The sequence below is a fragment of the Mustela nigripes genome, chromosome 6 (genome assembly GCF_022355385.1).
Source record: "Mustela nigripes isolate SB6536 chromosome 6, MUSNIG.SB6536, whole genome shotgun sequence".
NCBI lineage: Eukaryota > Metazoa > Chordata > Mammalia > Carnivora > Mustelidae > Mustela > Mustela nigripes.
The window spans coordinates 37637865-37662923 of NC_081562.1; the positions used below are offsets into that span (position 1 = coordinate 37637865).

Genomic DNA, 25059 nt, shown 5'->3' on the forward strand with positions numbered 1-25059 from the left:
GTGCGTGTTTCCTTTGTCTTTAAAACTCAGCTAAGTCCCTGGTTATTAAAAACACGGGCGGCTCCAGGGCAAGGGCTGCTCCAGGATTTCCCGGCAGCTGAGAGGGTAGGAGGAGTGGAGAAAGGTTGCGCTGAAGTGGGTAGTAGTTTGAGGGAGTGATTGACCCGCCACTGGGGAAGGCAACACCCTTAGGATCCGGATTCGCCGGCTGCCAGGTTTGCCCCAAGGGACTAGTTGCATTTCTTCCCTTCCAGTTTGCCTCTTTGGGGTTTCTGTGGGCCTTTTTTAATGAGGGGAGGGAGCCAAAAGGAGGAGCTAAGTTAAGGTAAAGTGAATCAAACGACAGAGGAAGAGGAAGCTGGGGAAAATTAAAAGAGAAAGACTGTGTAAATTACTATTGGGTCTAACATTCCTAAAAGCTCCTTCACCGTTTTTTTACACCCAAGTGAAATTCAGATGCAATCCTGTTTGCCTTAACATTTGCGGTTTTAAATGTAAAGATGTGTATTCCCAGGTCTGAGGTGAGAAATAGTGGAATGCCCCGGACCCTAGGAAGGACTGTAAACTTGAGAAGCTGTAATCAGACCACTCTGCAGGAAAAGGATAATGTGGAGATAAAGGTTAAACAAAACAGAGATAAACCTAACGCAAACAAAGAGAATTTAAATAACCACCTCAGTTATTCCCTGTCAACTAGGAAACAAGGCGCTAGACTTCTTCCTGCCACCTGCAGCCTCCTTTATTTCTTCTGAAGGCTTCAGATCAAAGTAGCAAAAGACATTCACTACTACTTGAACTCAGAGATAAAGCCGTTTAAACTCCTAGCCCTCTCCTTTCCTCTGCCCAGCTGCTTAATGTTGCTTCCTGGTGCTTAAGATCCCCTGACTCCAAATTATCCCCTATTGTATTACAGTGATGCCCACTCCAGGCATTTGTGTAAAAATGTGTGAGTGCAAGATGTGGTTGCTGGGGGAGATTTGAAGGAAGGAAGCAGACAGTCAGGAGGGTACCTACTCTGTATATTTGTGGTGCTCCCCTTTCAAATTATGTTAGTTCCTGTAATTCTCAAAGAAGTACTAGGAAGTGGGAACTATAATCCCCATGTTTACAAATGGAACAGCAAAATAGGTTAACTTGCTGGAGGTCACACAGCTACCAAGCAGCAAAACACAATTCAGACCTCATTGATACTCTGAGCTTGGGAGCCCCTGCACCTTTAAGGACCTGCGTGTCAATGATACTGATCAGAGTAAGAAACAAGGAAGGACAGAAGGAAGGAAGGGCGAGAGGGAAGGAAGGAGGAAGATGGATTTTAGACTTCCAGTAAAATATGACAAATTGAATACCCACATCCATTCCTAGGACCCCGCTGAAAGAGAATCCAAGAGTGACAGTGAGAGCGGCGGGCAAAAGCCTCAAGGACAAAGAGAATAGGAGAAAAGAAGCCAAATGACCGAATGGAATGAAGATGGATTCATGGTGTTATGATTTACAGGGTCACTTGGGGGGTGGGGAGAAAGGGTCCTGAATTTAATTTCATTTGGTAGAGAAAAGGGATTTCCTCTTCAGAAACCTGGACTGTGTCAGGATTTTGAGGCCCTGATTTCCTCTGAAGGTTTAGAATGAAGGTTAAGGGCTTAAAAACAAACGCATTAATTAAAAGATTGTGTGAGACAAAGTTAGACCCCCCCCCCCCCCGCATTGCTTGGGCGAAACCATTTGCTCTGGACCTGACTGTATGCCGTCTTATTTTAAGTAATTGCACAAAATAGATTGTTAATGTAAGTTCCAAATCAGAAATGAGTTGAAGACATAGTTGAAGCAAAAGCAAGGAGTAGAGTGGACGTGTAGGACAAGGATCACCAATGAGACTAGAAATTTTTCATGGAGCTTAGTACAGAAGTGCAAAACAATGGCAAATCTAGGCCAGAGTTTGAGGGTGCACCATTGGCCTTTAAATTAAGACACTCAAAGCCTGTTGACTGGCCAAGAGCTTAAGATCATTAGGCACTGAGTCTCCGTTTGCATCCTAGTACTGCCACTTACTAGGTAGGAATTTGGAAAATTTATTAACTCTCCTACACTGTAATATCAGTATCTGTATTCTGAGGCTCCTAATCCTTACCTCACATGATTGTTGTGAGTTTAAGTATGTATACATTGGTTAGCATCAAGGCAGTAGCAAACCAAGCTAATTTAGGACTGCAACAAAGCGTAGGAACAACCCACCAAGCCCGAAGGACTACCTCAAAAACCTCCATCTTCATTAACATACCTGAAAGTTTGCAACCAGAAAATTTTGAAAGAAATTATTTTAATTTAAATATGCATGTACTTTCTATACTGCTTCAAAAACTAAAACTGTACCGTTCATTAAATTGGGGACAGGGTAATTGCAATCTTTTCAACGTTTGCATCTCTAAAATTCTGGCTTTTAATGCAAAATACTTATTTTCTTGTGTACCAATAAACTGTATATATTTTTTTCTTTTTCTCATTTATTTTATTTTATTTTTCATCCTAACAGGTGTACCCTTTAATCCCCAACCCCCATTTTCCCCATCCACTCATCCATCTTCCTTTGGTAGCCATCAGTTTGTTCTCTATCATTGAGAGTCTATTTCTTGAATTGTCTTTCTTTCTCTTTCTCTTTGCTCATTTGTTTTGTTTCTTAAATTCCATATGTGAGTGAGATCATATGGTATGTGTCTTTCTCTAACTGACTTGCTTCGCTCAAGATTATACTCTCTCTCTCTACATGTTGTTGCAAATGGAAAGGTTTCATTCCCTTTTTATGGCTGAGCAATATTCCATTGTGTATATATAACACATCTTCTCTATCCATTTATCTTTTGTTGGATACTTGGGCTGCTTTCATAGTTTGGCTGTTATAAACAATGTAATATTATAAGTTATAATATTATAAATAACGCTGCAATAATCATAGGGGCTCATATATCCTTTCAAATTAGTATTTTTATATTCTTAGAGTAAATACCCACTAGTGTGATTACTGGATCATAGGGTAGTTCTATGTTTAACTTTTTTGAGGAAACTCCCTCCTGTTTTCCACAAGGCTGTACCAATTTGCATTCCCATGAACAGTGCAAGAGGATTCCTTTTTCTCCACATCATCCCTAACACTTGTTGTTCTTGTGGTTTTTATTTTAACCATTCTGACGGGTATGAGGTGACATATTTCAACATCATAATGAAAGATCTCATATGAGAAACACACAGCCAACATCATACTTAATGATGAAAAACTAAGAGCTTTTCCCCTGAGATCAAGAACAAGATAAGGAAGTCCACTCTCATTGTTTTTATTCTGCATCTATTAAAATGATCATATGGTTTTTATCCTTTCTCTTATTGATGTGACATATCACGCTGATTGCTTTGCAAATATTAAACCACCCTTGCATCCTAGGAATAAATCTCATATACCTGTGGTATATGACTTTTTAAAATATATATTGTAGGATTTGATTTGCTAATATTTTATTGAGGATTTTCCCATACATATTCATGAGAGATAGTGACCTGTAGTTTTCTCTCTCTCTCTCTCTCTCTTTTTTTTTTTTTTTCCTTTTGGTAGTGTCTTATCTACTTTTGGTATCAGGATAATGTTGGCCTCATGGAATGACTTTGGCAATTTTCCTTTCTCTTGCATTTTTTGGAATAGTTTAAGAAAAATGGGTATTAACTCTTCTTTAAATGTTTGGTGGAATTTACCTGAAGTCATCTGGTCCTGAACTTTTGTTTGTTGGGATTTTTTTTTTTATTATTGATTCAAGTTCATTCCTAGTAAATGGTCTGTTTTTTTCTGCTTTAGTTTTGGTAGGTTACATGCTCCTCGGAATTCATTCATCTCTTCCTAGTTGTCCAAATTGTTGACATATAGGTTTTTTTTTTTTTTAAGATTTTATTTATTTATTTGACAGACAGAGATCACAAGTAGGCAGAGAGGCAGGCAGGAGTGGAGGGAAGCAGGCTCCCGCTGAGCAGAGAGCCCAATGCAGGGCTCAATCCTAGGACCCTGAGATCATGACCTGAGCTGAAGGCAGAGGCTTAACCCACTGAACCACTCATATGAGGTACCTGACATATAGGTTTTCATGGTATTCTGTACAATTGTTTGTATTTTTGTATGCTGGTTGATATTTGTCCCTTTCATACACAATTTTATTTGGCTTCTCTCTCGCTTGCTCGCTCTCTCTGTCTCTCTCCTCCTTTTGAGTCTTGCTAAAGGTTCATACAATTTTTTGATCTTTTCAAAGAACCAGTTTCCGGTTTCATTAATTGGTTCTATTACTTTTTTAGTTCCTGCATCATTTATTTCTGCTCTAATCTTCATTATTTCTTTCCTTTTACTGGGTTTGGGTTTTATTTGTTCTTCTTTTTCTAGCTTCTTTAGGTGTAAGGTTAGGTTATTTATTTGAGATTTTTCTTGCTTCTTGAGGTAGGACTGCATTTCTGTAAACATCCTTCTTAGAGTTGCTTTTTCTGGATCCCAACGATTTTGAACCATTATGTTTTTATTTTCATTCATTTTCAAACTGGACAGCAACATGCAAAGAAATGAAACTGGAACACTTTTTTATGCCAATAAGAAATATAAATTCAAAATGGGATTAAAGACCTAAATGTGAGAACTGAAGCTCATATGAATTCTAGAATAGTACACAGGCAGTAATCTCTTTGACACTGGCTGTAGCAGCTTCCTTCTAGGTGTCTCTTGAGGCAAGGAAAACAAAACAAAAATAAACTATTGGGATACATCAAAATAAAAAATTTCTGCACAACAAAGGAACAATCAACACTAAAAGGCAACCCACAGAATGGGAGAAGACATTTGCAAATGACAAATCTGACCAAAGGTTAGTGTCCAACATATATAAAGAGGTGATACAACTCAACAGGCCCAAAAATGAATAATCCAATTTAAAAATGGACAGAAGACACGAACAGACACTTTTCTAAAGAAGACATAAAATGGCCACTCACATGAAAAGATACTCAACATAACTTATTATCAGGGAAACGTAAATCAAAACTACAATGAGATATTATCTCACTGCTGTCAGAATGACTAGAATCAACACAAGAAGCAACAGGTGTTGGCAAGGATATGGAGAAAGGGGAACCCTCTTGCACGGTTAGTGGAAACACAACCACTGCGGAAAACAGTGGGCAGGTTCCCCAAAAAGTAAAAAATAGAACTACTCCATGATCCAGCAATTGCACTACTAGATATTTACCCAAAATATACCCAAAGAATATTTAGATATTTACCCAAAATATATCCAAAGAATACAAAAATACTAATTTGAAGAGATACATACTCCAATGTTACAGCAAGAGCCAAATTATGGAAACAACCCAAGCAAGCATCCATCACTTGATGAATGGATAAAGATGTAGTAAATAGATACAATGGATACAGCAGATATTACTCAACCATTAAAAAGAATGAAATCTTGGGGCACCTGGGTGACTCAGTCGTTAAGCATCTGCCTTCAGCTCAGGTCATGATCCCAGGGTCCTGGGATTGAGCCCCACATCAGGCTCCCTGTTCTGTGGGAAGCCTGCTTCTCCCATTCCCACTCCCCCTGCTTGTGTTCCCTCTCTCGCTGTGTCTCTCTCTGTCAAATAAATAGTTAAATAAAATAAAATGTCAAATAAAATAAATAAAAATAAAAAGAATGAAATCTTGCTATTTGCAACTACATGGATAGAGCTAGATAGGATAATGCTAATCAAAATAAGTCAGTCAGAGAAAGACAAATACGATATGATCTCACCCATAGGTGGAATTTAAGAAACAAAATGAAAGAGCAAAGGGAAACAAGAAAAAGAGAGAGAGGCAAACCAAGAAAGAGACTCTTAAATATGGAGAACAAACTGATGGCTACCAGAAGGGAGGCAAACAGGGGATGGGCTAGATGTGTGATGGGGATTAAGGAGGACACTTGCTGTGATGAGCACAGGGGGACGTATGGAAGTTGAAACACTATATTGTACACCTGAAACTAATATTACACTGCATGTTAATTAACTGTAATTTAAATTAAAACTTTTAAGGATTGCCTTCTCACATAATGCATTTGTGATGGTAAATCCAATACAAATCATTAATATTTAATTTAGATCACTAAAATCCTTGAGAGATCATTTTTAAATTCTTCCATACAGACCATTCCTAAGAAATTACCCTGTTTCTGATTCATATTCCACTACTAAAGCCACTCTATGGTACTCAAATATTTGTAATAAAACCTTGAATATATGAGAAATTATCTTACTGTCGGGGAATAAATGATGAAAAGGAAAAGAAATATCCTTTAAACTAATATTTTTTCATAAAATGTAGTCAATTACCAAACATTATTTTAGGCTGTCATTTTTTTTTCCTCTTTTTGTGAATGTGCTTATGCAGGGGCGATATGAAATTAAAATAGGAAATGAAACTTAAAGTCAGTTTACCACAAAAAGAGCTGTTTCTGTGTAACCAGGAAGTGAGCAAAAATTTTTTGGTTTCCACGATAACACAAGGATCGCAACTGAAGCACTATTTTAAAATTAGAGGAAATATAGGGACAAATTAATGACTTACTTGAGGTAGATCATGAAATCAGATGTCTCATTTATTTATTGGAAGCAGTGTAGATAAAAAAAAGAACTAAAAACTAAAAAACATGAAATATGTGTGAGATATGTGGACACCCTTTTCCAACCATTATTCTGAATTATGAGATGTGTAGATGACTCTTGTGGTACATTCCTATGTTGTTGTTGACACAACTTTCTGTTTTCAGAGCAGAACAAATAAATATTTATGGCTTGCTTAGGACATTTGTTTTAAAAGAGGTTTTTGTAAATTTTATTAAGAGCTCTAGAGTACATTTTAGAATTTTCAGTGAGGATGTTTTATGTATACAAAGTATTTTGGTTAACATGTCTTTGTTACTTGCTTACACTTGCATTTTTGTTTAATTAAGACACTCTGATATCTTGATATGAATATAAAATTCATTTCTTTTTTTTTATTCCTGCATTTTGATATTTCACCCACAACCAGTAATAAACAATGTTTCCAGAATTAGTATCTACTGCTGTGTAATGAATTAATACCAAATTTAATGGCTAGTTATTATCTCACAGTTTCTGTGGGTTGAGAATTCAGGAAAGATTAGGGTGATAAACGATTCTGGTTTACCTGGGACTTGGGGAATTCCTGGGACATGGGATTTCCGGTGTCAAAACCAAGAAAGTTCTAGGCAAACCAGGATGGGTTGATCACCTTGGGCTTTCCTGGGTGATTCTGGCATCTCAGGCTTCCAGAGTCAGGATGTCAACAGGGTCACAGTTTGACTGAGGCTGAAGGATCAGCTTCCAAGGTGGTCTACTCATATGGCTACTGGCCAGATGCTTCCATTCCTTCTATTCCTTCCACTCCTTGCTGGATATGGGCAGAAGAGTTCAGTTCCTCACTACGTGCTTCTCTCCATGAATAGAAACATGAGTATCTGTAAAATATGAAACTAACTAAAATTCATTTCTTTATATCTATATACTTATAATATATGAATATAGTGCTCATAGGTTATAATATTTTATTATTTATTCCCATTGAAATTTGTATCAGCTCGGTAAAAACCAATGCATCGCATTTGAAGGAGCAACAAAACTTACTTTTTAAAAAATCTTATCTTTTTTCCTTTTTTTGGTTGGTGGCTTTCTAGCTACAAACTTCAGATACTATTATTAGGCTCTGCCAGACATTTGAGCTGAACAGACTAGAGGAGTCTTCTTTGTATCTGCTTAAGAGCTATGACAACACCAGGAGGCGGGACAAAGGTTTAGGTTATTTGAAAAACCATCACACTTGCCAAACTAAGTTTAAATCTGTGTGTGTGTAAATTGGCTGATTTCTGCTTTCTTCTTCTTTAACATCTCTGAAGGCTATTTCTTCAATGCTTTTGCAGTGAGCTAATGTAATAGTCTGCTAGCCCAATGTCCTTTCTCCAGGCACATTTAGCTGCTATCACTCAGCAAACCCAAGTATTTGCTGAGAACCTCTCATCGTGCTCAGCAGGAGTCCAGGAACACAAAGAATTATTTATAATGACCAATAATTCATTTCTCAGGTAGCTCCCAGTCTAGCCAGGAGGAAAACAAGTCAACAAACGCCCTTCTAGTTTGTTACTCCCTTTAGAAGTAGGTGAAAAAGCAATAGTGGAGGACTCAAGAAGGGAATGGGAAACTCTGGGTTCACAGCAAAAAAACAGTCTTTCTAAAGCATAATTTAATTTTTTCATTCTCTTACCTTAAATCTGTGAGTATCTTGCCACTGCCTATGGGGAGAAGCTCAAGGCCCTTAGCACCGACCTGTGATTTTTCCTTTGGTAACTATACTGCTCCCCAGATGGCATTTGGAAGTGAATAGTGTATACTTATCTATTGGCGATTAATAAATTATTCCTTAACTTAGCAACTGAAAACAGCAAATATTGATTATATCATTTGAGATTCTATGGATCAGGAATTGGAATGGCTTAGTTGGCTAGTTCTGGTTCTAATGAGGTGGTAGTCAGGGTGGTTGGTCAGAACTATGGTCATCTGAATGTCCAAGAGGATCTGGCCCATGCTCACTCGTGGCAGATGGCTTCAGTTCATTGGACTGTTTTGAGGGCATGACTGCTGCCTTTCCCCAGACCAGTGGTTTCTCTGTGTGTGTGTGTGTGTGTGTGAGAGAGAGAGAGACAGACAGACAGACAGAAACAAAGAGGGACAGAGAGATACCAAGAGAGACTTCACAATCCTTTATTTTTAATTTTTTTTAATTTTTTATTTTTTATAAACATATATTTTTATCCCCAGGGGTACAGGTCTGTGAATCACCAGGTTTACACACTTAACAGCTCTCACCAAAGCACATACCCTCCCCAATGTCCATAATCCCACCCCCTTCTCCCAACCTCCCTCCCCCCAGCAACCCTCAGTTTGTTTTGCTTCACAATCCTTTATGACCCAATCTCAAGAAAGGCAATTTATCAGCTCTGCTTTCACGCTATCAGGCGCACAGACAAACTGTGGTGCAAAGTGGGAGCAGACTACCCAAGGGTATGAACAGCAAGAGTCTGGATGAGTGGGGATCACCTTGGAGGCTGGGACCACCTTGGAAGCTGGCTACCAAAAGTAAGGATACTTTTGGTTTTTCATAATGACTGGAGGTAGCTACGAACATGGGCAAGACCATTTCTTGTACAAGAAAGTATTGTATGCAAACTGTCAACCGTATTGCCAAATAGCTCTTCTACACTTTGCATACACTATATTCTCTTTGCATACACTATTTGCATACACTATATTCTTCTTCTATTTGCATACACTATATTCTCTTTGCATATATTATATTCTCCCCTATGTGCATACCTGGCCCTATCCGTACCTGGTTTCTGGCAATTCTCTGAAAAATACTATTTCTTCTGATCTCCAACTTCCTTCTGACTACAGTGCCTTCTTCAGTTGGGCAACCTTTCAAACTCCCTCTTTACCACTTAGTATAAAGCCCTTTATCTCTTGGATGCATTCCCTGATCACATTAAGCAATGATCCCTTGTTTTGCTCTGCCCTGTCTATGTATTTGTTATAGAACTTATTACACTGCTGTAATTACCTTTATCAACTCTTCTCCTCTAGAAGACGGTGAGCCTCAGAGTATGTTGTATAATCTTAGCTTAACCTCACTGTCCCCATACTTTATGGTGTCCTAGCACAAAGAAGTACTTCTTATCATAACTTTTTAAAGGGATGACCCACTTAGTGATATGTTTTTGTGTTTGTGTTTGTGTATGTTTCTACATCATGGTGCCACTTAAGAGAGAATGGCAGAACACAGAAGCTTGAGAACAACTGATGTGCTCTGCTCAACCCAGATTCTGCTTTGTCCCATTGGTGTCTTGCTGAAGTACAAATTTACCTTCATATTTCATAATATATTTTTTAAATAAACATTTTATATCATTGAAAAAAGGATAACTGAAATTTGTATTTTTGTAGATCATGTTTGTTACTTTTAGGGGACATGACCTGATTAATACGCTTATCTTTCAAACAATGTTCATATTAAACAGTTTAGGATTCCATACAAATCAGGAAAGAATAACCCTGCCTCAGTGCATTTAATGATGTTTAACCACTAAGCTCCAAAAGTGAATGCAAGTTCTCTGTTATAGCCACTAGAATTTATTAAACTGGATCTTCAATAATAGGTTAAAAAGCTACTGTACTAAAAGAGATAGTACAAATAAGAAATGGGCTAAGATACAAGCAACAGGAATCAGAAGCTATGAAAACTAATGCTTCCTATTCTAAACAAGTTGGTACAATAGCCAAATGCATTAACCCAAGGAGTAGCTTATTAACCAATGCACCTGTGCTATCTAGGAATAATTTAGGAGTCTTCTAGGCCTTTTTTGCTTCTAGTGTTTGACCCCAGAATTATCTGTTTTTGTGTACTCCTATTTATGAAAGATTCAGCTTGCCAGTCCTGACCGTGCCTTGACTGACCTCCACCGAATCTTCCAGATCTTGAGAGCTTCCTGGACTTTCACCTGCTTCCAAATTCCTCTGATGCTCTTGGAAATTTGGCTAGTTCAATGTACACTCATTCATTCAGGTAACATTCTTAGCAATGAGCTATTGTTCCATGTCAACTCTGTGTCAGGCATATATGAATAGTAGAGGCCATAAAGAAATACTCCATGTGCTAGATCTCATGATGTTTACTTTCTAGTGGCCAGATATAGGAAATGATAATCTAGTACATAATACTACAATAAATAAATATTTTATTTTTTTTTTAATATTTTATTTATTTATTTGACAGAGAGAGATCACAAGTAGGCAGAGAGGCAGGCAGAGAGAGAGAGAGGGGAGGAAGCAGGCTCCCTGCTGAGCAGAGAGCCCGATGCGGGACTCGATCCCAGGACCCTGAGATCATGACCTGAGCCGAAGGCAGCGGCTTAACCCACTGAGCCACCCAGGCGCCCAATAAATATTTTAGATAAGGATGTGGGCCATGGTAAAAATAAGACAAAGTAAAAGGTGAGAAAGTGACTTCCGTTAGGAGGTGATAATTTAAACTAAGTCTTGAATTATAGGAAAGAATTGACACGTGAATATCTGGGGAAAGAGAACTCTAAATGGAGAGACAAAGGGACCAACAAGCGTAGGGTTTCCGTGGTTGGGACAAGCTTGGCATGTAGGGGAGTCAGAAAGTTAACAAGTGATTTTGGAGCATGTCAAAAGGTTGAGAGATGCAGTCTGAAGACAGGAGAAGCTAGATCATGAAGGACATTATAGACTATGGAAAGGAGCCTAGATTTTATTTTAAATTCAGTTGAGCCAGTGGATGAATTTCAAAAACAGAAGCGATGTTTTGACCTTCCTATTCTGGTAACATAATCAGGAGCTCCTGAATCTACATCTGTGACCAAAGGTCTTCAAAGCATCCAACCATAGAGGAGGCTTGGGTGTGCTGATGGTATATTGTTTCTTCTATTGACCATGTTTGCACATCATGGAGCTTCAGCACCGGGTCCCACCTTCACTCAAGTTCAGGAAATCCTTTCTCCTAGATGTTACAGTCACTTTTACCTTTTGGTAAGACAGGCCCTTAATTCTTCAGTCATTCTCTGCCTTTTTAACTCCCTTGTCAGGTCCATATTAGAGAGCTATAAGGAAACTGCCCAGACTTCTCCCCCACCAAAGCAAGCAAATAAACAAACCCTCAAAATTTAACATCTTCAACCCCATTCTGAGTTTCTTAATCCTAAGAATAGTTAAAGTGGATTAGGCCCTTAAAAAATGTAATTTTAACACAGCCAAATAGTTGATGCCAAATATTCTTTACTTACTCTGTATCATACTATTCACTGTTTTACTAACTAGAGTACATTCCATGGCTATTCAAGGCACAGGACATTCAAACTGCTTAAGAAAATGGTTTTTGTTGTTGTTTTAGTTTCTTTGCTTGTTTTGAGAGAGAGAGAGAGAGCAAGCACGAGTGGTGGGGGGAAGGGTGGAGGGAAAAGGAAAGAGAGAATATTAAGCAGACTCCATGCCCAGAGCGGAGCCCAATCTGGGGGCTTGATCTCACAGCCCTGAGATCACGACCTGAACTAAAAATCAAGAGTTGGACGTTTAACTAGCTAAGCCACCCAGGTGCCCAGGAAAGTTCTTAACCTACTAAGCTTAGATTAAAGTTCAGTTACTTTAAGATATTTCTTACCCGTTTCCTCAAAAATTGTCCTCCTCAATATTATCAAGACCATGCTTTTTTCATGTTAAGTTTTCTGTAATGGAAAAACATTAAAAAAAAAAAAAAAAAAAAAGAGCCACCTTGTGTAAACATGTAGAGCAGAAGGGCACCTGGGTGGCTCAGTTCATGATCTCCAAGGTCCCCTGGGATTGAGCCCCACACTGGGCTCCCTGCTCAACCGGGTGTCTGTTTCTCCCTCTGCTCCTCATCCCACTCATGCTCTCTCTCTCCCATTCTCTCTGTCTCTCTTTCTCAAATAAATACATAAAATCCTAGGGGAAAAAAGTCTTTAAAAAAAAAGGAGAGAACAAATAGAGCAGGAGTTCAGTTATGTGGATGCCCCCTTTATATTTTGTCTTCCTGGGGTTAGATGTTTTAAGAACTAAACGAAATCTTTACTTCTGCCTTTGAGCAATACTGTCTTAAGTAACTCTTAGACCACAATCAATATTTGAATTAAACATTTAGAGTAAAAATACAGGAAGTTTCCTTAAACATGAACACTTATGCTTTCAGGATTAGATAAGCAATAACAGAAAAGTAACTAACTTGGACCTCTATATGCTTCTTAATTATCTACCATATGTGTAATTCTTATTGATTTTAACAGTGCTACATAAAGCAACTACCTGAAGCAACACTCTCTAAGACTCTATATATAAAGAAAATAAATTTGAGCCTCAACACTGTAAATGCATTTGTGGTCATTAAAAAATCTAAGCTGTTAAAATTATGTTGTAATTAAGATATGTAACCAAATTCTTAAGTTTCGACGAAAGTCAAAACAACAGAGTGAAGACTTCTACAGTAAAAAATAAATATATCCCAGGGATTTGATTATGTTGTATATAATGGAACGATAATCAAATTTTATTTGTTGCTATAACCTTAAAGTTGACTTGTTTCTCCACAAATATTATTAGAAAATAACATTGGACCGATTTGCTGTAGTATAATTATAAATTAACTCAAAATAGACAATCATGTAAATGTGCAACTGAACTGTTACAATTTCACTTTTGGTAATCAACGGTGTGTGCAAGATCTACATCCAGGGGTTTGGGGCTTTGTAGGAATACTTTCCCCACCTTTCAAAAAATAGTTATTTTTTTAAAATGTAGGTTCAAAATTAGTTAACATATAGTATATTATTAGTTTCGGGGTAGAATTCAGTGACTCATCAGTTGCATAGAACAGCCAGTCCTCATTACATCACGTGCCTTTCCTGATGCCCATCAGCTTGTTACCGCATCCCCCTTCCAGTAACCCTCGGTTTGTTCCCTATAGTTAAAAGTCTCTTATGGTTTGCCTCGCACTTTGTTTTTATCTCATTTTAGTTTCCTTCCCTTTTCCTATGTCCACCTGTTTTGTTTCTTAAATTCCACATATGAGTGAAATCATGTTATTTGTCTTTCTCTGACTGGCTTATTTTGCTTAGCATAATACCTTAAACTTAATCAGCTTAGGTTAGAAAAATGACAGTCAGTAAGCTTGCAAAGGAAAGACTCAACCCACTTCTATTCTCTTTGGAGATAGAACATAGGTCTAAAAAAAACAACCATTAAAAACTGACAATGATTCAATTGTCACACAGTCAAAACAGATTTATTAAAAACTAAAGAGCACAACTATTTAAATTCTACCTTGAACTTACCTGTAACCACCCCCTTTATTAAAAACAACCACAACAAAGTGGACTTCTATCCTTTCTATAGAGGTAAATTAATAAAATCTGAGGTGTACAATTTGAAATGTATCTGTTCAAAATATATGTGTAGCTAACAGGCATTCAAAGGAGAGAAAAATGGAGAAAGAGAACTTAATGTGTTAAAATTCTATGCTTTTTTTTCCACTCTCCACAATAATTTTTGATGTGGGCGAAACAAGCTGTAAGTTCCAGGCCATCAAAAATAAAGGAGTAATTATCATTGGGAGGACCAGAGAGAAATTATCATGATATAGAGGTTAAGAGCTCTGGCTCCTGAGTCAGACAGTCCTTGGTTTCAGTCCAAGCTGTACGATTTGAGGCAAGTCTCTTATTTCAAACTGTATAAAATGAGGCTAGTACTGGGAAAAGTAAGTGAGATAATGCACAAGAAGTACTTGGTACAATACTTCATTCATTGTTGACACCAAACAATGGTTATTTCCTTTCATGCTTTTCACATGAATTTCTTAGGTACCAGGTACATGGAAGGCATCCTGTTGGGTTATAGGAATACGACAGGAGCAAGACTCTTACTATGGAACTTAATAAGAAAGAGAGAAGATTAAATATTTAATAATGAGAAAGGGCTGTGGGAATGTAGGAGCCCACAATCATTGTTGAAGAGAGTGGGACAAGAGGTAAACCAGAGAAGGCTGCTTGGAGGAGATTATTTTTAAGCTCAGAAAGGTGGGAATAGACGGGTTGAACAAGAAACAGAGTAAAAAAAGTTTTCAAGACAAAAAAAGCAGTGTATGCAAATAGCTTTTTTTTTCTTCAGAAATTCTGATGGGTATACACTTTTCTCATCTTCATCTCTAGTTATTTTCATTTACTGGGACCTCTGTCTAGAACACTTTCCTTCCTCTTTGCATGCTCCCTGCCCCATTCCGCCTCACCATACATCGTGGTTACTAATGATTAAGTAAAGATGTTGTCTGGACTCATAAGGTCATATTAGTACCTTTTAAACCACATAGAGTAATATGAAATTTATCTTCAGAGATAAATGACCACAAGAGGTCATCGAAGGTTTTAAGTGTGTGTGTGTGTGTGTGCACGTGCACATATGTGTGCGACAATGCTGTTTCCTGAAAGGTAATATTCTTCCTTGTGCTTTACTTAGCATCAACTTACCTTGAGAAAAGGAGAAATGAATCTTCCTGGATGCTGGGAAATAAAAACACAGATGGAATGGTCTGGAAGCTGAACATTATATCATTCACTGAAGTTTTAGATAGCCCTGTAGTCAGCATGAGAACAGTATCTGCTCTGATACTACACTGACATGTGCAACAAGAAGAGAAACCAAACCCAGCAGAGTATAAAGGTTTAAATGTTCAGAATGTGCAGCCCCAAAGATACAGCGACAGCTGTGGTGACAATGGAAGTATGACTGGATATTGGGAAAACTCACAAGAGGCCTTTACGCCACATTATGGTACAAGAAATGGTCCATGTGGGCCAGAGGCAGAAGAGAAACTGGGAAGATAATTCGATTTGCTTATTGCACTCCAAATAAACCCCAAGTTCCTCAACTTAACTTAGAAGGCCCTCCAATGTTTTTCCCGTCTGTACCTCCCTTTCTGCATCTCATACCATATCCTCAAGTCGCCACTGGACTTTCGATTTCTTTATGGCTGTTTCTCACCCCCTCTGCTTATAGACACAGTTTCATTTTAGTAGATCATTCTGTTCTTATTCACTTGCTTAATTTCTTGCCAGCCTTTGGATCTGTCCTTATATGTCCTTTCTTCCAGAAAGTTTTCTAAGTACAGTAGCTGCCTCTCGTTATGTTCTTCCCCTGTTAGAGCACTTCCTGTACTTCACGGAGGGCCCCAAACAATGAGGGTAAGGAGCTAATATACAGAGGAATCATGGACTCTATGATCGCACTAGTACATAGTGGGTGTTTAATAAGTGTGTGTTGGAAACTATAACTGACTTGTCAATTGACTTAATGAATGGATAAATAAATAAAACCAAAAAAAAATCAAAACAAAAAACCGTAAGAACACCCATAAAAGAAAGAAGGGAGGGCAGGGCACTGTGTTGATGCTTTATCCATAATGTTTATAGTTTACTGCTTGGGGCACCCTGGTGGTTCAGTCAGTTAAGGTATAGGCTACAGCTCAGGTTATGATCTCGGGGTCCTGGGATCAAGTCCCACACCGGGATCCCTGCTCAGTGGGGTGTATGCTTCTCCCTTTCCCTCTGCCTGTTCCCCCTGCCTCAGGTTCCCCTGCTCAATGGGAAGTCTACTAGTCCCTCTTCCTCTCTGACCATTCCCCACCCCTGCTCATGTTCTACTCCTTTCTCTCTCCCAAATAAATAAAATCTTTTTTTAAATGTTGACTGCCCGGAACTCTTTCTGCTACTTCGTTGTTAGTGGATAGAATTGCAAAGGATTTCTGTATATGGATTTTGTATCCTATCACCCTACTGAATTCATTTGTCAGTTCTACTAGTTTTATGATGGAGTCTTTTGGCTTTTCTATGTAGTGTATCATCTCATCTGCAAATACTGAGAGTTTTACTTGTTACCTGTTTGGATGCTTTTTATTCTCTTATTGTCTGATTGCTGTGGCTAGAACTTCCAGTACTATGTTGAATAAAAGTGGCGAAAGTGGACATCTTTGTCTTGTTCCTGAGCATAGAGGAAAAGCTCTCAGTTTTTCACCATTGAGTTTGATACTGGCTGTGGATTTTTCATATATGACTTTTTTTTTTTTCCCAAAGATTTTATTTATTTATTTGACAGAGAGAGATCACAAGTAGATGGAGAGAGAGGCAGGCAGAGAGAGAGAGAGGGAAGCAGGCTCCCCGCTGAGCAGAGAGCCCGATATGGGACTTGATCCCAGGACCCTGAGATCGTGACCTGAGCCGAAAGCAGCGGCTTAACCCACTGAGCCACCCAGCCGCCCTCATATATGACTTTTATTATGTTGAGCTATATTTCCTCTAAGCCTACTTCATTGAAGGTTTCTATCATGAATGGATGTTATACTTTATCAAATGTTTTTTCTGCATCTGCTGAAATCACAATACGGTTTTTATCTGTTCTCTTGTTGATATGTTATATCACATTGACTGATACATGAATATTGAACCTTACATCCCAGAAATAAATCTCACTCGATCGTGGTAAATTTTTTTTTTAAATGTATTGTTGGGGGCACCTGGGTGGCTCAGTGGGTTAAGCCGCTGCCTTCGGCTCAGGTCATGATCTCAGGGTCCTGAGATCGAGTCCCGCATCAGGCTCTCTGCTCAGCAGGGAGCCTGCTTCCTCCTCTCTCTCTCTCTGCCTGCCTCTCTGCCTACTTGTGATCTCTGTCTGTCAAATAAATAAATAAAATCTTTAAAAAAAAAGTTTAAATGTATTGTTAGATTTGATTTGCTAGTGTTTTGTTGAGGATTTTTGCATCTATGTAAATCAGAGATCTTGGCGTATAGTTCTCTTTTTTTTGTAGTGTCTTTATCTGGTTTTGGCATCAGGGTAATGCAGTCCTTACAAAATGAATTCGGAAGTTTTCCTTTCTCTTCTATTTTTTGGAATAGTTTGAGAAGCGTAAGTATAAACTCCTCTTTAAATGTTTGGTAGAATTCACCTGTAAAGCCATCTGGTCATAGACTTTTATTTGCTGGGAATTTTATTTATTACTGAATACAATTTCATTGCTGGTAATCAGTCTGTTCAAATTTTCTATTTCTTCTAGGTTTAGTTTAGGTATATTATATGTTTCTAGGAATTTATTCATTTCTTCCAGAGGGTCCAATTTGTTGGCATATAATTTTTCGTAATATTCTCTTACAGTCCTTTGTAGTTCTATGGTGTCAGTGGCTATTTCTCTCCTTTCATTTCAGATTTTGTGTACTTGAGCCCGCTCTCTTTTTAAATTTATTTATTTATTAAAAGATTTTATTTATTTATTTGAGAGAGAATGAGTGAGAGAGAGCATGAGAGAGGAGAAGTTCAGAGGGAGAAGCCGACTCCCCAAAGAGCTGGAAGCCCGATGTGGGACTCGATCCTGGAAGTCCAGGATCATGACCTGAGCCGAAGGCAGTGGCTCAACCAACTGAGCCACCCAGGCACCCCTTTCTTTTTTAATTTAAATCCCAAATGTCTTGAATGCCGCTGCAATAAAAATAAATTAAAAGTGACACCGGTCCCCAACCTTGAGTAACTAGAATTTTGAGAGAATAGGAAACTTAAAGTTCTGGGTATGAGTGTTTTGAGAATACAAAGCAATAGACCAGGTTTTAACATCTAATAAATAATAAACTAGAAGGCTGAAGAATATTTATAATTCAGATACCTTTGAAGACACTAAGATATAAAGCAAAGTTTGGGTAATAGTCCTTTCTTGTTAGATCTCATCATCATAAAATTTATATCCTATATTTATATATCTTATATATATTATATTTTATATTTATCTTAAATGTAGTATTTGTTTACAAGAAGAGCTTATATGAGACTTTAGTTTTATAATCATTATTTTTATTACTAACCTCAAAATGCTTGTTGCTTGTTTACTTGGGTGTTATGGAAAACTCTGCTTAATCTTTGTAGATTTTGCTTTTGTAAATTGGATTTAAAAGGACTCAAATTTAACCTGCTGGCAATTATTTAATTGCTTTTGTTATAATTAACTCAATTTCATTATGATAGAATTAAGTCAATACATATAAAAGATTGTTCAGAGTATCATGAAATTAGGAATCAATGAATTAATTTCATTTATGATTAAATAAAATAGTTTGTGAATGCAACAGACACATTTGTAAAATGTAATGCCATTACTGTATCAGCAAGAGTCTGTTAATTTTAAGCAAGGTTCCTGAATTTCTTTTTTTTTTTTAAGATTTTATTTATTTATTTGACAGAGAGAGGCAGAGAGGCAGGCAGGGAAAGAAGGGAAGCAGGCTCCCTGCTGACCAGAGAGACCGATGCGGGGCTTGATCTCAGGACCCTGAGATCATGACCTGAGCTGAAGGCAGAGGCTTAACCCACTGCACCACCCAGGCACCCCAGGTTCCTGAATTTCTTTGGAAGATTGGCAAAGCCCAGCTGGTTGATACCAATACCTATGTTCACTTCTCCTTTAGTGTACTGCTAGACTACATTCCAACCCCCCACGAGGGGGGCCAGGAGTCCAAGTTCTGAGCCTAATATGGGCCTGAATGACGTGTATTTTCCAAGTGTGGTCCCTAAACCTTTGAACAAGATCATTTTCTGTACCTCCTGCTATCTAGCTGCAGAAAATCCTTTGGAAATCTCCAAGACCTTAGAATATGGTGGAAATAAATGACAGGAGCCTAAGTCCCTGAGAAACCCTAAAGAGTAGAGTCTACCATTTCTTGTCTTCGATGTGATACTAATGAGGAATAAATCCCTACTGTTGTAAGCCATCAAGATTTAAGGATATTTGTTATAGTAGATAGTCTAATCTGAATAATACAAAGGATATGAAGAAAATTCTAAACTTTTCTTATGCCTTTCTCTCTTAAATACCACCGAACATGCTCAATGTTACTATATATTATATTATCATTAATTCTGTACAAATTTATCTAAATGAAGTTGGCATTGATCTGGATATTGCTAGGAAAGCTGTTTACCAAATGTTTCCTGCATTTTTACAATAAGAAATGTGCATCTAAATTAGAAGTATATAGTACTTACCATAGAGCCAAAACATTCTCACTCTGCCTGCAAAACACTAAAATGCCTTTGTTAATTTTTAGTAATATTTTCTTCCCCTACATGCTCCATATATTCTGCTAAGATCTTTCTACTGTACAATTTCTTCAGTAGAAAAAGAGTAATTTGGGCTTGTAGAGAGTCTGATTTAATGAAAATCAATATTCCAACCCATTTTATCAAATCATATCATGAAATACTCATTCAAATCAGAGTTAATTCTTATTTCATCTTTTAAAGTGAATATAGTTTCTGCTATTAAAAAAACAAAATTGCATCATAGCTACAAGACTGATTAATTGTTAGCAATATAAAATTTCTCATTCTTCAAGTGCATGGAAAAACTTTGATCGTGAGGGCTAACAAAAGTAGTACAGTTATTTCTGAAGTATTGTACATTGTTTTTATTTCATTATACCCAGAATCCAAATCAGAACAATAAGGAGTCTCTGTCATTCTGAAATAGCATTTTTGGCTGACTGATTTTATGAGTGAATGCAATGTTCCCCTTAATTAATTCAATCTGAAAGGAAGTGAGCATTTCCCCCCCCCCTCATTTTACAGATGAGAAAAATTGAGATTCAGAGCAGAAAGGTAACTTGCTTAAGGATCTCCACCTAATAAATGGGAGAGCTACATTTGACCCCAACGAGATTGTCTCTGATAGCCTGACCCCTCATGACTAAATCTATTAACCGGAATTTCTCAGACCTGAGAACTAACAGATTATTGAGAATGTATCTGTGGATTACTAAGGATCTATAGACCCTAGGCTGGGAAATATGAAAATTAACTACTAGGCATAGTCTTATGTTATATCTTGGTCTAATAAAATCATAAACACAGATTTACATAGAAATTACAAGGCATGATGGTAAAAGAAGCTATCAGATGATCTAAAACGTGTGTATACATGCATGCATATCTGTCTATCCCGCCATTTGTTCTTCCAGTTATTAAAGAGTCTGGACTTGGTTGTGTGCAGATAGAGACTTTAGTATTCTCTACTCACTGCCTTTGCAGTGCTCTTGAAGCAGTCTTTAAATCTAGGTCTGCAAATGGCTGTACCCTGAAGACTTTAAAAGCAATAAAGGAGTAAGGATAGGTGAAAGAGGATAAATTTCCAGATACTCAATTTCTTTCCTTCCTTCCTTCTTCTTTCTTTCTATTTGACAGAGAGAGAGAGAGAAAACGAGAGAGCATAAGCAGGAGAAGCAAGCATCCCACTGAGCAGGGGTTGGATCCCAAGATCCTGGAATCGTGACCTGAACCGAAGAGAGACACTTCACCAACTGAGCCACCCAGGCACCCCCATATACTCCATTTCTTATGTATTCTTTCCTAAGACTAACCTAGTTTTGAATGATCTGTGGAAGAGACTGAAGGGCACTTCCCCTTTCCAGTCTCTTCTGTCTGGCTTCACAGAAGGACGGCATACATCTCAAAATTCTCTCTGGACATCAAAGTGACTTCAAAATATTGGTATTAAAAAGATAAATCATTGTCAACAGATAACCAAGGAAATATAAATCACCTTAGGACTTGTGTCTTTCCATGTCTTATAGACATTGCTGTTAAAGTTGAGAAACTGGGGTGCCTGGGTGGCTCAGTGGGTTAAAGCCTCTGCCTTTGGCTCAGGTCATGATCCCAGGGTCCTGGGATCGAGCCCCACATCGGGCTCTCTGCTCAGCGGAGAGCCTGCTTCCTCCTTTCTCTCTGCCTGCCTCTCTGCCTACTTGTGACCTCTGTCTGTCAAATAAATAAATAAATCTTAAAAAAAAAAAAAAAAGAAAATTGAGAAACTGAGACTTAAAACGGATTGGTACTGTTCCTTGTTGTTTAAAGACCTCACCTCTCGCATGTTACCATTTTCACAGAATGCACAAATTTTGAGGGAGTTTCACAAAAGCAAAGCAAATAACATAGCTAAGAAATACTAAATATTGAAAGCAACTCTTTTCAAGCATTTAAATATAAGCAGTTCTGGGACTCCTGGGGGACTCAGGTCAGGATTCTGGGGTCTTGGGATCAAACCCCACTTCAGGCTCCTTGCTCAGTGAGGAGCCCTCTCCTCCTTCCTCTTCCTCTGCCTCTGCCACTGCTCAGTGCTCTCGCTCTCTCTCTCTTGTTCTCTCCCTCAATAAATAAATACATCTTAAGAAAAAATAAATATAAGCAGTTCTTTTCAACTCTTCTCAACTTTGGGGCATGTTGCTAGTGAAAAGAAAATCTTTGAAGAGTTGAAGCAGTATAGGTTAATGAAGTAGATACTTTCAATGTAATTGGAATATTTTTTGAGACCACCAAAATTTTCAATATACTATTGGGTAAAACCCATGGATAAAATTTTTATGATTTCTTTCCGATTTGATATGTATTATTCAACAAAGGAGTCCAAACCAGTTTTATCAAGTCATATCATGAAATACTTATTTTAATTATTCAATCCTCTTATTTCTTCTTATAAAATGACTATACTTTCTTTTTATTAACAAAAGTATACACTAGCTCCTAGACTCGTTAGTTTGGGGTAAAAGAAGTTTCTCTTTATTTAGATACATGGAAAGTTTGATCATGCTGGCTAGTAAAATTGATGAATTCACTCTGATTTCATATAGAATAATTTAGTTATTCCCAGAGACTGAGTAACAAAGTCTGTTACAAGAAGGTACACATATTTAGCAAGGAAATATTTCTGGGTATATAAATGATTTATGATCTAGGCTATGTATTACATGCATTATTAAAAAAATAAGTAATAAGAAGTAGCATATTGATTTAAATTTTTAAATAAATTGTTATATGAATTAATCTTTTCTTGATTGAGAGAACTCTATTTTACAAGACATGTTTTATATTTCTCAGTGTTTTTTATAATACTTTTGAAAATGAGCATTAAAATGCTTACCTGAATAGAAAAATGAAGTTAGGCTTTCCTTATCACAAAGTATTTTATTCTGCTTTCCAAGTTTTATTATAAAGAAATATTGATATATCTAGAATATGTCTCTTATTCATTTACTGTTATGTGTAATTGCAGTAAAACTGCTGCATAATGATTTGTCCAACTGTTAGTATCATCAACTCAAGGGCAACAATTTGTTTGTCATATAGTAAAGTTGTGCTTGCAATTACTAACATTATTGATTCATTAAATAAATGCAATGATAGCCATTTTCTAACAAAGTATTTTTTGGGCATGAGGAGACAGGATCAGGAGCTGTGCTATAAGCGAACATACTATATTTTGCTAAAATTTTTATTACCCAAAGTTAGATTTAGAGGACATTGTCTAACATCTGCAGTATACTTCTATCCATGTTCTATCACACAAAGAGTCTGTGGTATGTGCCAAATGACTATTAAGAGTCAAGAGACAGTGTAATTTAATGAAACAAACAAGGATAGTATAGGCTGCTATTTCAAAGGTCACAGATAGCCATACACACTTTGGGATACACACTTTGTTCTTTTCTACTGATGAAAAGCACCACTCTGGGTTGGAGTCACTGTTTATTAGACTCCGCATTCCCCTTTTCCTGATTTACTTTCACTTTTGCAAGAACACATTCTCAAGTCCCTTCTTAACAAAGGGGTTATCAGAGGTAACTTCTGCATCCACAAATATTTTTAAATGGCTTTAGTTGGCCCTTATGCTTGATGAGATATTTTGGTTGTTTATTAAATTCTAACAACTCATTTCTCAACAGAATTTTGAAGATGTTACTTCATTAGATTCTAATATCCAGTGTTACTGATAATATTTTAAGGTTGGTATAATTCTTAGTCTTTCGTAAGAAGACTTGTTTTTCTGACTGAAAATCTTTTATGATCTTGTCTTCATCCCTGGAATACTGAAATATTCAAAGTGCATCACTATGGGTTTCGAGAATCACCTCCCCCCATTTAGTATAATAGGTATTTTGTGGGTTCTTTCAATCCTAAAATTCCTGGCCCTTTAGCTTTGGAAATTCTCTTCTGTCATTTCTTTAGAATTTCCCCTATATTGCCTTTGTTTTCTTACTGGAAATTATAATATCTGATGTTAGACTTTTGTCAGAAAGTCTTGTTTTCAAGATTTTATTTTTAAGAAATCTCTACCCCAACATGGGGCTCAGACTTACAACCCTGCCATCAAGAGTCCTATGCTGTACTGACTGAGCCAGCCAAGGCTCCAGGAAGTTTTTTTAAAGATTTTATTTATTTAACAGAGAGAGAGACCACAAGTAGGCAGAGAGGCAGGCAGAGACAGAGAGGGGGAAGCAGGCTCCCTGCTGAGGGGAGAGCCCAATGTGGGGCTCGATCCCAGGACCCTGAGATCATGACTTGAGCCACCTAGGTGCCACAGGAAGTTTTTTGAAAATAGTTTTTTGGTTTCACAGTGATAAATGGTTTTACCAGCTAAATTGCATAGTAACAAAATTAAGCTAAATCTGCAGCTCCAGAGTTTTTAGACAGTTTGTTTAAAGCACACAGCAAGAAAAAAAATTATAAAAATGTTATATTGGCAAATATGTACTAAAATTTAGAGTAATTTAGTTTCCCATACCTTTCTGGGTAGATTGAGGGGAGTCTTAATTTCATGAATAAGAGAAAAACCAAAGCAAGATGACAGGAATTGAAATCCTGGCTTCACCACTTTCTAGCCAGGAGATATTAGGCAAGTGACTTCATCCATCCACGCTTCAATTTTCATCTTTAAAATGAAGTATCAATGGGTACCTGGATGGCTCAGTGGGTTAAAGCCTCTGCCTTCAGCTCAGGTCATGATCCCAGGGTCCTGGGATCGAGCCCCACATTGGGCTCTCTGCACAGCGGGGAGCCCGCTTCTTCCTCTCTCTCTCTCTCTGCCTGCATCTCTGCCTACTTGTGATCTCTCTGTCAAAAAAGTAAATAAAATTAAAAAAAAAAATAAAATGAAGTCTTAGCAGGACCTGTCCATAAGGTTGTAATAAGGGTTGAATTGTTATTTTTTTAAAAAGATTTTGTTTATTTATTTGACAGAGTGAGAGATCACAAGTAGGCAGATCAGCAGGCAGAGAGAGAGGGGAAAGCAGGCTCCCCACTGAGCAGAGAGCCCGATGTGGGGCTTTATCCCAGGGGCTCAATCCCAGGACTCTGAGATCATGACCGAAGCTGAAGGCAGAGGCTTAACCCACTGAGCCACCCAGGCGACCTGGGTTGAATTGTTAATAGGTTAAGCTGTATGAAATGTCTGTGTCGAACTGGTTTTGACTGATAATTTCAGTTTCACATGGTTGAGCCTAATGTAACAGATTTAGGAACAAATAGTGCCTGACGCATGGTGAAGACTACACAGCA

The 25059-nt window shown here is 37.7% G+C and overlaps 1 long non-coding RNA gene across 1 annotated transcript; it reads left to right on the forward strand.

Annotated features, from left to right (window-relative positions):
* Nucleotides 1-164: 164 nt before the first annotated feature.
* LOC132020547 (uncharacterized) lies at nt 165-21652 on the forward strand. The gene is made up of 4 exons (XR_009405025.1): nt 165-215; nt 9081-9201; nt 10540-10684; nt 20914-21652. It is a non-coding gene; the product is annotated as an uncharacterized LOC132020547 (long non-coding RNA).
* Nucleotides 21653-25059: the final 3407 nt, after the last annotated feature.